This window comes from Dreissena polymorpha, chromosome 4 (genome assembly GCF_020536995.1).
Source record: "Dreissena polymorpha isolate Duluth1 chromosome 4, UMN_Dpol_1.0, whole genome shotgun sequence".
In the NCBI taxonomy this organism is placed as follows: Eukaryota; Metazoa; Mollusca; class Bivalvia; order Myida; family Dreissenidae; genus Dreissena; species Dreissena polymorpha.
In genome coordinates, this window is record NC_068358.1 from 129,227,096 (window position 1) to 129,241,280 (window position 14,185).

A 14,185-nucleotide genomic window follows, 5' to 3' on the forward strand; every position below is an offset into this window, starting at 1 on the left:
AACAACAGAATGACATGAAATGCAGAGAAATTTAAGAAATCAAATACATCAAAAATTTAAAGTACCTGTTCTGTATTTAAATAGCAGTAGTTTTGGCACTTGGCACGATAGAACCAAAGAATTTTATCAAACCTTTGTATGATAAAAATCCATGTTGATTTGTTTAAATACTATTATATCCCACAATCAATTCTTACAGATCAGCATACTTCTACTTGACAATTTTACCACTTGCTAACATCGCTAACAACTAGCCCCTCAAATAGCTGCACAAGTAAACCCACATGACTAATGCCCTCTCCCTCCCACCTCTTAACTTATAATCTGCACAAGTTGCTGCATAAACTCCCTCAAGGCACGGAATAATTAGCGAACAACATTTCTTAAAAAATCCCAAAGGTCTATCAATACTCTCTTTAAACACCCAAACATGTTTTAAAGGTGCATTTATATACATGTAAACATGAAACAAAATTGTCACAAAACCAAGTTTTCAGTTGAAAAAAGTCTGATAAAGGGAGACAATGCAAAATGTGTATTGTTAAAGGGGCCTTTTCACAGATTTTGGCATTTTTTTAACTTATTCATTAAATGCTTTATATTGATAAATGTAAACATTGGATCGTAAAAGCTCCAGTAAAAAATCAAGAAAAAAAATTAAAAAAAGGAAAAGAACATTGCCCGGAGCAGGTTTCGAACCAGTGACCCCTGGAGTCATGCCAGAGTCCTGAAGTAAAAACGCTTTAGCCTACTGAGCTATTCCGCCGAGTACACATTCGTGTCGTATTTTATAGCTTATATAAGCAATCTTCGTAGTTTCACAAAATTTAACGACAAAAACAGAACTCTCCAAATTATTCAATCGTTTCGCGTTGCAACGCTTTATAATTTTTAGGTTTTAAAATCGTCAAAAGATGCATATAATGGCTATATTAGAGCATGGTTAATGTTCAGTATTACTGTTTCCTCACAAATATCATAACTAAAACGAAAACTAACGAATCTGAAACAACTTTTTTCAATTTTGTCAATTTACCAAAGCGTGAAAAGATCCCTTTAACCCCAATGTGTAAAATTGACCTTGATTTCAATAAGAAAAAAAAGTCTGATAATTTAAGAGAGATAACTCAAAATCAAAATGTGCATTGTTACTGATTGTTCATAGTTACATAGTTGTTTCAAAATCAATCTATTTTTAGTTGTGGCAACCTTGACCTTAGAGATATTGACGTAATTCTTTCGCACGACACACCTTCCAATAATGGTGAACAAATGTGCCAAATGATTTTAAAATGTCACAATGAATGACATAGTAATGGCTCAGACAAGCTCATTAATGGCCATTTTTGACCTTCAAACGCAAATTGTGACCTTGACCTTGGAGATATTGACGTGATTCTTACGCGTGACACACCGTCTAATGATGGTGAACAATAGTGCCAAATGATTTTAAAATCTGACAATGAATCAAAAAGTAATGGCCTGAAAAAAAAGCTCATTTAAGGCCATTTTTGACCTTCAAACTCAAATTGTGACCTTGACCTTGGAGATATCGACGCAATTCTTTTAAACGACACACCGTCTAATAATGGTGAACAAATGAGCCAAATGATTTTAAAATCTGACTATGAACGACAAAGTTATGGCCCGGACAAGCTCATTTATGGCCATTTTTGACCTTCAAACTCAAATTGTGACCTTGACCTTGGAGATATTGACGTAATTCTTTTGTGCGACACACCGTCTAATGATGGTGAACAAATGTGCCAAATGATTTTAAAATCTGACAATGAACGACAAAGTTATGGCCCGGACAAGCTTGTTCCGCCCACCCGCCAGCCCGCCCGCGGACATCGCCTATCTAATAACCAATTTTTCATTCGGAAAACCTGGTTAAAAAATTGTTAAATGTACGTTTATTTGGGATATAATTAACGATTTATCATATTTAATTGACATTTTTATAAACATTTTTAATGGGTAAGAAATTAAACCAAAAAGCTGTTTGAAATAGCTTATTAGAACAAAATCGTTGTTTATTGCTGAATAAACAACAATCCTGAAATAATAATTTCAGTCTTGCTCTGGAAATGGGGAGCTTAATGCATGAGTGTAAAGTATCGCCACACATTAGCCTGTGAAGTCTACACAGGCTTATAAGGAACAACACTTTCTGCTTTTATGCAGTTTTTGTCGTCTCTTAAAACAAAAAATCAGTCAAGGAAGAAAGTGCCATCCCTGATTTGCCTGAGACGACACTTAATACATGCATTTAGTCTGGTTTTCCCAGGGACCAGCTCTTTTTTATTTGATCGTGATCTAACAAACATTATTGCGTGCATAACTTTTACCGTACAAGTTAAGCCTAGATAGTTTTATCTTAAAACAATTTATTTTAGTTTGACTGCATCTAAACCATACGGCTTATTGAAATGCTCATGAGTCTGGTTCCTGGATAGAACCTGTCCAGTACTCTGTGTCAATGTGGGAAATCTAAAGAATGATCCCACAGCGGAGATTTAACCCATCACCTTCCCATTGCTAGGCGGTCACCATATCCACTATGCCAATGTAAAATTAGCCTATTATTTAATTGATGAATTACATATACCGGTACTCATTATTTGTTTAAGATTGGAGCCTATTTCTATGATATTTATTGGACTGTTTAATAAAGCTAAGGCATCATAGATATTAAAATAAGCATATATGAAGAATTGTATATGTTGCTGCCTTTTCCATGTTATGCTTTTCATTGAACTATTTAATGACTATTTAAAATAATAAACATTTAAAAAAACAGTCATAAAAAGCTGTGAGAAATGTTTTCATTCATGGTAATACCTTTATTTACAAATCTTTGGTTAATCAATCTGTATAAATGTAGTTATCAATCAAGTAAAAGTGCATACATGCTCTTCAAATGTTTTACAGTTCCACACGCAGTATAAACATTTGCCACATTTTACCAGCTCTGCTACATTAGTTAAGAAATATATTCTACTATCAGGGCTTTTTTTCCTGACTTTGTGAAGCGGCCCTGGCCCCTCACTTTGTGAAAAAATGAGTCGCAAACTTGTCAAAATTGTGAAAAATTGAGTCGCGAACTTTTCAAAATTGTGAAAAATTGAGTCGCGAACTTCTTAAAATTGTGAAAAAGCGAGTCGCGAACTTCTTAAATTTGTGAAATTCAAAGTTCAATGCATTAGCATAGTTAAAGCATGTTAAACACTTGAATATTATCAAAATTTCCTTAAATAATGCAATAAAGGCATATTTTCCTTCTATGAATACTGTATTTGATACAACAACAACACATATACATATATCTGATTTGCAAAACATTATGCATGTACCAAATGCAACTAAAATACCTGGTCCCAACACTTCTTTACCACAGGAATAACATTTATAAACATAGAACATTTCAAGGGTACATCACTCAGACATGTTCTGGACTTTACAGCTTTAGAACTCTGTTCTTTTTACTCTTGAAAATGTCAATAATTCTCTTGATATCTGAAGAGGAAAATTCCTTCTTCATGATAATTTTCATGTTCTGTGAGCCTGACCCTCGCCAGTGCATGATGATCTCCCTGGGAGGTTGTCATTTGATCTGAAACATTAGGTATACATTGAAAAACAGTACTTTTGTAAGAAATGTAAACGAGTTATTTTATTTTGTCACAAGCATAAATAGACTACATACAAAGTTTAAATCATGAATATGCGTCATGAATATGCATTTAAATTAAAAAAATATATATGAAGGGACCACATTATTACTTTTTCCAAGATTTACAATCGTAAACAGATACGAATAACAAGTCTCGGTCATCAATACTAGGGGACGTTTTGACTAGGGGCCGTTTTGACTAGCGTCCATCAATACATAAGCCGCGGCAGATGCTTTCACTTTTATCAAATGACTTTCCTTATAATGTTATCAATGTGCATGTTTCAAAACTTACCCTTCTGTAGAAAGCTTTTGTTTCTTCACTGTTATCCCAAATTTAAATAAATCGGGATTATTTTGCGTTTTTTTTATTATCTTCGTGTAGTAACGAGCGTTCGGCGTCGCCATTTTTTTATAGTGACGTCGCTAGGCAGAGCTTTTACTATTTACGCCGGTTTCACCGGTTACACAACACTTTAAAATCCATTAAAACAAGCAAACATCGGTAACGTGAGTCGACAATTTTTCGCGAATTCGGAATTAAAAACGAGGTTATGAAACTTATATTTCTGTTCCGAAATGGCCGTTTTTGACAGTTTTGAGCACGAAAAGTCCGTTTTTCACGATTTAAATCGGCCGTTTTTGTAAATATTCACGGACATGTCAGGTTTGTGAATTGGCCGTGTCAAAATTGTGAAATGTCCGTCCACGGCCAATCGCAAAGAAGGAAAAAAAGCCCTGACTATACACAATAATGCTGGAACTATGAAGAGCTGTTAACAAACATTTGACACAAGTCAGGCTTCACCTATCAAACAAATTAAGGTGTGTCTGACAATGCCTAATACCACTTGACAATTATTTGTAAAGTATCAGCCCCTGTTTAGTGTCACTAGTATAATCTTTACAATGGGCGGTCCCTTAACCCCACTTGAACACTTAGTTTCACATCTGTCTAAACCTCCCAAATTGGCCTCTTAAAGTGTGCAAATGGCACTTCAGAGCTGATCTTTTTCTTTAAATAAGTAGCATAAATGTTGTCACATTGTGATCTCTGCATACCAAAATGGGTGTTTGGTAACATGGTGCTTACATGCTGAGCATGTCATACGATTTTGTATTTAGTTGTTTAGTTAATTCCACTGACCTTTACTCCTTTGATGGATTTCTGTACTTCAAAACTTGCTGTACAATAGATATTTTGTTTGAAATAGCCACAAGAGAGTTCATCAGGTTAGATCAATGTTTATATCAAAAATAAATGTGGACATGATACTTAAATTAAATAAAGTGATTGCATCAAACTTGTGAAATTTGTCAATGGCACACAATTCTTCAAATGAAAAGTAAATAGACGGTTATTGTGCCGAGGGCCTAGCTAATTACACCATTCAGTGTTTGACATTACCAATTAAGGTCATGTGACCTTCCACCATCACACTTTGGCATTGTGTCCCATCACAATGAGCCTTGTATTGACCTATTCAGATGGAAGTTGAAACAACACATAATGTTACAAATATTTATTAGCTTTATAAGGTAACCCTAACAAAAGAATACAATAATATCAAATGTTTATGAAAAAATACTGAATATACAATAGGCCAGTTTATGTGTATACATTAATAAAATAATTAATAGCAAAATGTATATCAAAAGGTTTACTAGAAAAGAAAAATGTGACAACAAAAGTATTTTTTGAGGGCATTATTCACACTATTTGGACCCAACCAACCATCCGTCAATTAATCATTTACAATGTTAATGGTCCTTGTCAGTCTGCAGACACAGTATTTATAACAAATGACACACAAATAAAGTCATGACATGATTTACAGAAGAAAGTTACCATGTAGGCAGACGATTTGCCCTTCTGATTGTCAGATGGTATGAGAAACAATTCAGCAATCGGAATTTTTCACTGGCTCATCAAGGAGCTTGAACCCTTTCCCTCTAAGAAGCAATGTGAAAATGGCTATGTGCAAAAAGCATAAAACCAAAGCTAGTTAGTAGTTACTTGAGTCTGTTCAGGTTTTATGCTGTTTGCTGCTTATTATTATCCAAGGGTTTAAAATAAGGCTTTTAAAATTTAAATCTAGTAAGAAAGGTCTTTAATTAAATTTTATTTTCTGAGGGACAAAAAAGGCGTCAAATACGTATCTAAGTGGTAAGGGTAAAAAGAGCCAAGCTCTGGGAAAACTGGACTTCCTAAATTAGCCTGTGCAGTCCACACAAGCTAATCAGGGACTGTGCAGTCCACACAAGCTAATCAGGGACAACACTTTCTGTCTACACTGAATTTAAGTTTCATGTAGAAGAGAAATCCTTTAAAATGAAACATTCAAAAGCAGAAACTGTCATCCCTGATTTACCTATGCTGACTGCAAAGCTGGGTAATCTGGGATGAAACTTAAAGCACATTAACCCTTTGCATGCTGGGAAATTTGTCGTCTGCTAAAATGTCGTCTGCAGAATTTCTAAAATTAGCATTTTCTTCGTTTTTTTTCAAAGAATACTATCAGAATAGCAAACAGTTTGGATCCTGATGAGACGCCACGTTTTGTGGCGTCTCATCTGGATCCAAACTGTTTGCAAAGGTCTTTAAAATTCAGCTCCAGCGCTTTAAGGGTTAAGACCAGTTTTTCCAGAACTAGGCCCAAATATAAGTACAGTAATCACATCTACAACGATCTGAATTTAAGTCATAATTTGCATCATTTAACAACTAAAATTTCCTTTTCCATTTATGTTTTTTAATTGAAATTTCAAGTACAATTTCCCTGGTTCTTGTAAATTCTCTGGACGGACCAGGCTAATCCACAAGACACTTCACAAAAGGCTGTCTAAAAAACATCATCAGCTTATTACTGTGCTGCCAGTCTGTCAAAGTCATTATATCAGTGTCTAAACAAACATCCTATCAACAACCAGACAGTAAACAAACTTAGCATGGCACAGCCAAAATCATAGCAGCTATAATGGATAGAAGATCAATGCGGGGCAACAAACTGATGGGTCACTGCATTATTCATAGTATGTTCTTTTTATCTCGCTTAGTAGAAGTATTCTACAAAATATGATATTAAAAATAAGTATAATGAATATGTTTAGATGTTGTTTTGTTTTTCTTATTTACATATGCAACTTACCAAATAAAGTTTCCAATGAAAATCAAATCGTTATCCTCTCTAATTCACGCTCAGGATGATGCTTTGCGAGTCTGAAATAAAATAATATAGATTTGTTATAAGCCACATAAAGACAAAAAATCAATGAATGTCGTAAAATATTTCGTAAAATCAAGTTAACCTATCAAAAATCAGCGTCCCTTATGGCAATAGCCAAAATTTCAACGCTAGTTGTGGTATGTTAACATAGATTTAACGACATACAAAATACCCTTTTTTGTGTGTGTCACAATATATTCCTTTTGAATTTTCCACAACATCCAAACATTTACAAGCAAACATAAGATTGGCTTCAAGCAGCTCATCTGATTATGGTACAAAAAGTGTTGAAAATTGACCTGGTGATCTAGTTACTGACCCCATCTGACCCAGGTAGAAATGTGGCCTTGATAATGAGATAAACATTCTCACAAAGTTTCAACAAGATTAATTCATAAAGTTTGTAGGACACACATGACCTAGAATCAAACCTCTCCGAGATATTATCAAGATAATCATTCTCATGTTTCTTTAACCCTTTGCATGCTGGGAAATTTGTCGTCTGCAATAACGTCGTCTGCTGAATGACTAAAATTAGCATTTTCTTTGATTTTTTTCCAAGAATACTATCAGAATAGCAAACAGTTTGGATCCTGATGAGACGCCACGTTCTCATCTGGATCCAAACTGTTTGCAAAGGCCTTCAAAATTTGGTTCCAGCACTGAAAGGGTTAAGATTGTGGTCATAAATGTGGCTTCTTGAGTGGTAACAAGGTTTTCTAATTTTTGACTTGTGATGTTGTTTTTTATGAGTGTAAACCAGATTCCCACGTTGTTAGGTATTGTAAAGATGAACATTCTGACCAAGTTTCATCAAGATTATTTGACAAATGTGGCCTCAATAGTGGTTACAAGACAAAAGTTGATGACAAACGATACATTATACTATACATTATACGCAGGACAAGATTAATGCTTAAAAGTTAAGCAATGTATCTGGAATGCTTGAAATGAACCTACAGCACTTTTTCATGGATCCACTATAAACAACTACTGACTACCTGAAACAACTCAGCCTTCATATAAATGAATTGTTTATGGCTTGTGATGCTTCTGGATCAATGTAACATTTTTTCTTGGAGAATAATGATACATGTAAGAGAAGCAGCCTCAGAGAAGAGCTGTATACTTTAGAGTAGCACACTTACACAGATCTCTGATCAAAGTTATTAAATTTGCACTAACCCCTAGGCACTTCACTTTTCGATTATAAATGCCATTATGAATGCTTGATGATGGATTTTCAGTGTAATGTAGGTTAAATTAAAACACATTTTTTCATCCCAAGGGCTAATATAACATGATGGCCATGATCACATAAGAAAAATACTTTTTGTTACATATCAAATCCAACAATTATAACAAAAAATATATGGCATACTTGAGATAAGATTTCCATAAGGACATTAACATAATAAAAATGTGATGGATTGCAAAGTGAGGGTTGCATACCTTAGTTGTGTATTTATCACAATTTGGAGAGTAATTATATTCAAATCATTTTTTCTGATATTGGCAATTATTTTACTCAAGTTCTAAACTCCATTATTTACTTCTGATTTGAGATAATAATTTTGCCAAATTTTGTGGCATAAATTCCCTTATTTAACCAAGATACTTTTCCCCCAAAATGGTCAGAAAAATTAGGCCTGCACTTACCAAGATTTAAACTTGGCCTAGATATTGGTAACATAAATAATCTGACAAAATGTTACAATTAAGTGAAAATGAAAGGCAAAGTCTTAAAGGCACTCACCTTAAACTCAAAGCAAGGTCTGAGCTGGTAATGTTTCACTATTACCATATAATGAAGTTCAAGTCCAAATCTTATGTCTGACATTAAAAAAAATCTATGAAATTTATGATCAAACAAAGAGGCCCGATTTTATGAATTCCAATATTTTATCTTAAAGAAAATAAAATAAGTGAATATTCAGTATTACAATTCAAAATTCTTATGAAATTGCTCAAAGAAATATGAACAAATTCCATATTCCTCTTGAGAGGGTTGAAAAACAGCAGTATGCTGAAAACAATATAAATGTATGGTTTCAGTCAATGAGAAGATAGTAATGGCAAACTACACATGGAATTCAAAAACCTGATGGTAAGAAGGATGTATCACTATTCCTCACTCCTGCACATGCATAAACACATTCCAGGAATCTGACGCACGTTTGTGCATGTGACGGAAACCTCAGTGTAAGGTTTTATGAAAACTATATGCGATGCGAATGTGAACATTATTATCATAATATTACACCCTCAAAAATGTTACATGAAGAATGTCTTGAAAATATCTATCAATATATTTGAGCATAGATTATATACATTATTTAATACAATTGCTGAAATTTTCATTGAGACTCGTTTCTATTTTTCAGGTACATTTGTCACTCCAAATAAATATTTTTCCAGTAATATTGTGAGTTTAGGTTTATTTTATACCACTGAGTTTTAATAAAGCTTACATTTTATTAAAATACATGCAACCTTGTATAATTTTAGAGCATCATTTACATAGATTCTTAAAAGTCTCCACACATTAGCAAGCAAACTACAACATTATGATCTATAAGACTTTATTTGGTTGTGGATACATCATGCACTTGCTGGTCTAGCTTCAATCACACAGGGCTCAACATTAACCTAAAAACCAACTTGCCCTGCCGGGCAAGTACATAGAATATCTACTTGCCCTGAACGTTAAGTCACTTGCCCAAAAATGAAATATCACATTAACTGTAAAACCTCACGTTTTTGAATATAGATCAAAATGATACACCACAAAACCTTTTTTATTTTTGCACATATAACAAAATGATTACAGCAATTGAAGTCTAAATTAAATGCTCTTTGTTCTTTTTTGCACTTGCCCTGGCGGACAACTAGATAAGAAAATAACTTGCCCGGACCCAACTTTTACTTGCCAGGGGCAATAGGACAACCGTTAATGTTGAGCCCTGTCACAAACAAATATGATTATGTTGTTGAACTATTAATAATGTATTTAAGTAAATTATGTTATATAATTATCTGGGAGAGGATCCAGATAATGTTGCAAAAACTTGTAATCCAATCCCATGCATATTTGATGCAATAAATACGTTTAAACTAAAAACAAATATGCACATATAGATACAGTGATCCAGTAACATATAAAGAAGTATTTGTGCACTTGATATTTAGGGAATTACAAACATTCCATGCCTAAAACGCAACATATTATTGGCATTTACTTTATGAGCATTAATAGCTGCAATACAGTAAAGTGCCCCCTTTGAGACTGCAGATTTTAAGCAATCAAATATTCATAACAGCATTATTTAAAACGCCAGAGTTTAGAAGAGAAAATGGGGCCAGTTGATTACTGAAAGTGTATGATTCTATGTTAACAAATTATCATGTAGACGGTGACATGTCTAGACATGGAACACTATATCAACAGCATAAAAATGTGACATTCACCACAATAAAAAAGTTGTGACCGAAATTAGCATGTTTGCCATATAAGCCTAATTTTAACACTTTAATATGGTTGCAAACTATTCTACAAATTGATTCTCAGAATACTTCACTTGAATGTCCTCACAGACCTGGACCCTGTCAATCATATCAAACATGTAATGCCAAATTTAACTGACTTTTATTCTACCATCCTAAGATTTAGAACGGCCAGTACCATATGTAAAAACATTTATTTTAAATGTCTGAAAACAAATAAGCCATTTAAATGCAGAAAAATACGAGTTGATTGTACACAGAAATTTACTTTCACTTTGGTCCTTTTTTCAGAGAGTATATTGTACATGTTGCACTAAATTTATATTACAATTTTCTCTTACATTGGTCGTTATCATTACATATGAAAACTCAAAAACTGATATTCAAACTGTTCAATTTGCTTGTGTTTAAGTACAGTGGAACCCCTCTAAACCGGACAATCCTGGGACCGAGAGGAAATTCCGGTTTAGAGAGGATTCCAGTTTAGAGGGGACATTGACTATTTTACTTTCAGAAAGTCAATTACATAGCCGAATGTGGAAAAAACACTTTCAGCAAATTTTACTATTTTATTTACGTATATCAGCAATATCAGTCACTACATAAATCAAACAGTGCACCCTAAAAAACAAACTATTTTATACATGTATGCATTTTTTAGGTGAATTTACTTTTTTTGCAGGATAACCCCGATCGTCTATTTTCCGTCCCCATATTTCTCTGACAGTATCTTTAGTGTAGTAATTATGATCAGTATTATCACCTCTATTGATCGATATGTACATCACAGGACAAGTATCTTTAAATTGTTTTGAGATTTTTACAGTTTGCAATTTTTTCAACCACCCTTATTAATTTCACGCGTCTTTAATACGCTATTCACAACTTTTTGACACTAGGTCTAAGGTGCAATAAACAGGCCCTAAGCGGTTTAGAGAGGTACAATTACGTATGGAATGACCCAATTTTGATCCAAAGAATGACCGGTATTCGGAATTGAGGGGATTCCGGTTTTGAGGAGATATTTTACGCATGGTTTTATAGGGGAAAAAATGGGACCGGACAATTCGTCCTGTTTAGAGAGGATTCCGGTATAGAGAGATTCCGGTTTAGAGGTTTCCACTGCATAAAATTGTGCTTTTTACAATTTGCTCTAGGAGGAAGCCAATTTATTAAAATGATCCTAGTTACGAGTACGTATGCAGACATCCTTGGCTTTTAATCACCAGCAAGCACCAAAAACATACAGCAACCCAGAGGTTACAAAAAATGTGGCTGGACTTTGAAAAAAATTGCACTTGTCAAAGTCCGATTATGCTATTAAAAAAGCATTGTTTAACATTGAAGAAGAACTTTTAAAAACAGTTTGCAATTGTGTAGCGATGTCAAAACTTATATTAATAAAGGTTGCTTATTAAACGCTGAAATGTTTGTATTTTAATCAATTATCTGTTTTATTAATGTTTGCCTTAGCAAATTCTGGGCAAAGGCTTGCACATATATTTAATAATTATTAATGAACAAATGAAGCAGATATATAAGAAATGGTGATTTTTGTATCTATGACTATAAAGCAATTCTTTATGGTCATATGTTCTGAAGGACTGCAGTCTAAAAATGTTTGACACAAAGTAATTAAATCACACATTCTAAGTTTTAACACAAAGTCACCGGTAGTTATTTTTGTTTCCAAAACAAACCACAGAGGAATACATGAGTGTGTTGTGACAAAACCACATTTTTATTGGAAACAATATTATTTGACATCCTATTAATGAACACATCTTTTTTACACCATGACAAGTGTAGTCCTTTTTCAACAGTACAAGACTAGTGTATAAATAAGTATTTCTACCAATTATCTATATGTGTGCAGAATGGTTGTCTGGTAAATTGCTGCTTTAATTTCATTACATCTAACAAATTCAAAACCAACCAAACTCCATTAATTATGCAAAAGGCACAGAGACTTAAACATACCATGGGTATAAGGATGGGTTATTGATGAATCACAAAATCTATCAACATTACCAGTAAATTAATTCATTGTCATTGTTTGATCCATATAAACTGATAGGTCACACAATGTTATGACAGAAACAAAAAATAATTCTGAATCTGAAAACAACCAACCTCAGAAAAGGTATGATCCACACACAACAATATTGATGGAGAATGTCAACCATACACAACAATGGAGATGGAGGGAATCAATACACAACGTTGTAAGCTCAACACCACCCACAGCATCCCTGTTTGTGAGTTGCCAGTAAAATCAATAGGGTATAAACCCAGTCAATTTCAAGGGATGCCTTCCCTTGTCAACGGTTCCATTAACTCCCATGCTTCTCACCTGAAAACCGTAGTGATCTGAATTAACCCTCAACATTTTAACTTTAATCTTATAAGAACTTTCTTTGAGGTTAAAAAATAACACCACGAAACATGCTAGCTTTTCATTTAAATACCGAGATGAACATTTATTCAAAGAAATAAGATCTAAATAAATTATCTATTAATTACATCTTATGTAAATTATATGCAAATTATGATTTTCTATTAATTTCAGATTTTTCTAAGTTTTTCTCTAAGCATCAACAATTATGGTAAATACACGAATATAATAAACGCACTTTTTTACCTGCCAAATTTTTTCCTTTAAGTAGGGTGTGTGTATTTTTTATGAATGTAGAGCAGAACACAATTTTTCCTGTGAAAATTTTCAACTTCATCGTTATTATTTGCTGCGTGTCAGCCATATTGAATTACACCATTACATCAAAGGGGGGCAACTGTGCTTACGGCAATTGTTATGACTACATCGTATATTACTATATATGCTAAATAATATAAACAAGAAGGCCAAGATGACCCTAGTTCGCTCATCTGAGAGGAGTCGGTTCATTCAATCTTTACCAAATGTCAAACTTGACCTAGACATTGTCCAGACAAACATCCTGGTCAAGTTTCATCATTATTTCATCTGCGAGTCATGATCAATATACCTATGAAGTTTCATGAACCTAGGCATAAGCGTTCTTGAGTTATCATCCACAAACCATTTTACTATTTCAGGTCTTCTTGACCTTGACCTTTGACCTAGTGACCTGAAAATCAATAGAGGTCATCTGCGAGTCATGATCATTGTACCTATGAAGTTTCATGATCCTAGGCATAAGCGTTCTTGAGTTATCATCCAGAAACCATTTTACTATTTCTGGTCACCGTGACCTTTGACCTAGTGACCTGAAAATCAATAGGGGTCATCTTCGAGTCATGATCAATGTACCTATGAAGTTTCATGATTTTAGGCGTTAGCATTCTTGAGTTATCATCCGGAAACCATTTTTCTAAGTTGAGTCACCATGACCTTGACAGCCATTGTGTAAATACGTTTTTTGGCACTGTGACCTTGACCTTTGACCTAGTGACCAGATAATAAATAGGGGTCATCTGCGAGTCTTGATCAATATACCTATGAAGTTTCATGAACCTAGGCATAAGCGTTCTTGAGTTATCATCCAGAAACCATTTTACTATTTCAGGTCACCGTGACCTTGACCTTTGACCTAGTGACCTGAAAATCAATAGGGGTCATCTGCGAGTCATGATCATTGTACCTATGAAGTTTCATGATCCTAGGCATAAGCGTTCTTGAGTTATCATCCGGAAACCATTTTACTGCTTTGGGTCACCGTGACCTTGACCTTTGACCTACTGACCTGAAAATCAATAGGGGTCATCTACGAGTTATGATCAATGTATCTATGAAGTTTCA

At 34.1% G+C, this 14,185-nt stretch overlaps 1 protein-coding gene across 1 annotated transcript in view; it reads right to left on the minus strand.

Moving 5' to 3' along the window:
- Positions 1-14,185, minus strand: part of LOC127876449 (semaphorin-2A-like) — a 148,679-nt gene that overhangs the window by 111,100 nt on the left and 23,394 nt on the right. The window contains exons 2-3 of the mRNA XM_052421745.1: positions 12,541-12,760; positions 6,826-6,896 (exon numbers count right to left, since the gene is read on the minus strand). The gene's annotated coding sequence lies outside the window, so the exon portion shown is untranslated. The remainder of the gene's footprint in view (positions 1-6,825; positions 6,897-12,540; positions 12,761-14,185) is intronic.